This window comes from Plecotus auritus, assembly GCF_963455305.1.
Source record: "Plecotus auritus genome assembly, chromosome: 2".
Lineage (NCBI taxonomy): Eukaryota > Metazoa > Chordata > Mammalia > Chiroptera > Vespertilionidae > Plecotus > Plecotus auritus.
This window is the reverse complement of record NC_137771.1, coordinates 157,153,152-157,156,715: the sequence shown is the minus strand read 5'-3', so window position 1 is coordinate 157,156,715 and position 3,564 is coordinate 157,153,152. Positions and strand designations below refer to the sequence as shown.

General features: G+C 38.7%; 1 pseudogene across 1 annotated transcript; it reads left to right on the top strand.

The window, feature by feature from the left end:
• The first annotated feature begins 564 nt into the window (after window positions 1-564).
• LOC308243172 (intraflagellar transport protein 22 homolog) lies at window positions 565-886 on the top strand (annotated as a pseudogene). The gene has a single exon. The product of its transcript is annotated as an intraflagellar transport protein 22 homolog (transcript).
• Window positions 887-3,564: the final 2,678 nt, after the last annotated feature.

Below are 3,564 nucleotides of genomic sequence, written 5' to 3'. Positions count from 1 at the left end.
TATTGGAAAAAATTTTACCAAATGCAAGAACATGAATTTGTTTAAGCACCCACATGCTAGGAATTAGGTTAAATCTCAAGATCCATGAAAGAAGATGTTTTTAAGTTCCAATCTCTCAATTTCCTAATTGCATTTGGAATAAAGCTGTTACCATCCTTTTAAACTGTAATAAGTATTATAAGATATATATTGGTCTTGGTAATTAAGGAGCAGTAAACCACCTATAGGACATTTACAGAGTTGACGCAATGGACTGCACAAAGGAAGACACCAGGAGTACAAGTACATGCCTCCGGAGCTGGAGTGGGCTCCCGTGAGCCTGCTGTCCATGGATGGGTTGCTTAAGGCCTGGGTCCTTTGTGTGGGGCCCTCCAGGTGGAAAAACTGTTTTGGCCAACTTCCTGACAGAATAATCTGGCATCACCGACTACAACCCAACCCAAGAAGGGGGATCCTAGAACTTGAGAACCCACACATTACCAGCAACAACAAAGGCACAGGTGAGAATTTGAGCTCTGGGAGTGGGGCGGCAACCCAAAGTTTGAGTCTGGCTGGTCAGCGCTGATGCAGGACTCTCACAGAGTGGTAATCATCTTCAATGCTGAGATCCCAAGTCACCTGAAGGAAATCGAGATGTGGTATTCCTGCTTTGCTCAGCAGCAGTTCTTACAAAATACTGTGGCTGTTAATTATACACTACAAACCGGGCTCTGGAAGGGATAAAGGAAACCTGCCTTTGTCGCCACCCTTGAACAAGCTAAAGCTGGTGCACTGGAATCTTGAGGGTGACCCTGAAGGGATCCAGATGGAATTCATAAAGTATTTAAAAAGCAGAACCAATTCAGTGTCTGAGAGCAGAGACAGGGAGAGGTCAATTATTACCTAACTAGCCTTTGTCGGGGCTCTTCCACATCCCAAGTGAGGTCAACTTCTTTCCCAATGCAGATTTGAAATCTTAACCTGGCTACTGATATTTTCTTCTCCCAATGGCTTGTAGAAGAAATTTTCCTTATCTGCTCGAAGGTGCCAGTCACCCAAGGAGTTGAATCATTCCATCTAATCTCTGTCTTAACCTAACCCTGTATTTCCCCGGGAGCAATGCTTTGCTATTTACTAATCCAATGTTCATGGTGACTTTATAGAACCTAATAACCATGAAGAATGAGAATCCACTGTGTCTCCATCTCTTACAATTTAAAGGTTTTCCAGTTAGTTCAATCTCTAATAAATATTTAATTAATTCAAGATTACAATCATACACACACACACACACACACACACACACAAAATAGAGCCACTGTCAGAGATTTATAAAAATTAACTATCCCTACCCACGATAGTATGCACAAATCTAGTATCTGTTAGCATTAACAAAATATTAGCTTATCTTAAACACATCTTATATATGTCATTTTAAATATTAAAAAACTCATCTTTTTCTTTCAGATGCAATGCTTACAAATATAGAGATAGAACTTTGTTGTTGTTTTTTTATGTGGGGGTAGTATTTTTTAATCTTTACTGTTGAAAGTAGTGATAGAACTTTGAAAGAGCCATACATGACTGTCCATGGCTAACTACAACTTTGGAATATCAAAAGTTTATCCTTGGGACAGACTCAGGAAGAACTTCAATTTGTAAACTTTATCCAGTTGTAAAAATTACTAAAAAGGTGACATAGTTAATGTTACATGCTGGCAGATTCTAAAAATTATTTTCCAAATAAAAATACATTGCATTACTGCTCAGAATTGCCTCCCATTCCTATAAAAAGTCTTTAGCTTCCTGCCACTTTCAGTGTTACATTGATAAACTAACAGTTTTCATGTGATCATAGATGCTGACAGGTACATATGCCAGAGTGAACTCATGCCAACCACAGGGGAGCTTGAATTGCTCTTTCCTTTTAAAGCAAACAAAAGATCGTCTTCTGGAAATTCTGAATGATCATAGTACACTACACACACACACACACACACACACACACACACACACACACACACGCACGCACCCCTTTCTAATGACTTGAATAGCAAAACACCCCCTTCCTCTTCCATGAGCCCTTCTTCATAGCTAAGTAGCTGCAAATGCCCATGGCCCCCTTCCACATGTGACTTCCTGCAATAAAGGCCTGTATGAAGCTGCACCATCTTTTATTTTAAGCAGCCTGGGCCCTTAGGTCATCCTGCATGAGTTTAAGGCACCACTCTGCTACTTACTCACTGTGCAATCTTATATATGTCATTTAATCTCTCTGAGCCTCAATTTCCTCCTCTCTACAAAAGGATAAAATATTAATTGCCAAATAAATATTAAAATTATGTACACCTATACATGCAAAATGCTCAGCACTTTGTAAATAATAAATAAATGATAATGCTTATATTTTCTGTGTGTATGTATGTAGATTGCTAAAATATGTTTATAATGTGTATTTATATAATACATATCTATACATCTATATAATTTATATATCTATAGATATACTATATAAAGACATAAATATACACATGAATGTGTATAGTGTATCAGTGGTCAGCACATTTTTCTGTAAAGAGTCAGATAGTAAATAGTTTAGGGTTTGAGAGCTATACATTCTCTATTACATCTACTCAACTCTGCTATTGCAGTGCAAAAGAAATTGTAGGCAATACATAAGCAAAGAAGCTTTGCTGTGTTTCAATAAAACTTTGTTTAGCAAAATAGGCAGAGGACAGTTAAGTGAGGCCTGCAGTGCGGGCTGGTCATTTCTGCTGCCAACCGTGTGTGAGCTGTCTGCATGCCGGTGGCCTGATGCCACACCCCCACTGCAGCTGTGTTGACATGTCATAGCCGTCTTGTACTAACCTAACTACTGGAATCCCCAGTAGTAAATGAAGTACTCAAGGCTCTCCAGCACACAGTATGGCTACATTGACCTTCAGTTTAAGAAAAGTCCTCCTAAAGACCCCGAATAGCCACAGCAATCCTGAGAAAGAAGAATAAAGTAGGAGGGATCTCAATACCAGATTTCAAGCTGTATTACAAAGCCACTGTCCTCAAAACAGCCTGGTACTGGCACAAGAACAGACATATAGATCAATGGAATAGAATAGAGAATCCAGATATCGACCCAAACCAATATGCGCAATTAATATTTGACAAAGGAGGCATGAGCATACAATGGAGTCAAGACAGTCTCTTCAATAAATGGTGTTGGGAAAATTGGACAGATACATGCAAAAAAATGAAACTAGATCACCAACTTACACCATACACAAAAATAAACTCAAAATGGATACAGGACTTAAATATAAGACGGGAAACCATAAAAATACTAGAGGAATCCACAGGCAGCAAAATCTCAGACATATGCCAAAAGAACTTTTTCACTGATACTGCCCCTAGGGCAATGGAAGCCAAAGAGAAAATAAACAAATGGGACTACATCAAAATAAAAAGCTTTTGCACAGCAAAAGAAACCATCAACAAAACAACAAGAAACCCCACTGTATGGGAGAACATATTTGCAAATGGTATCACAGATAAAGGTTTAATTTCCAACATCTACAGGCAGCTTATACA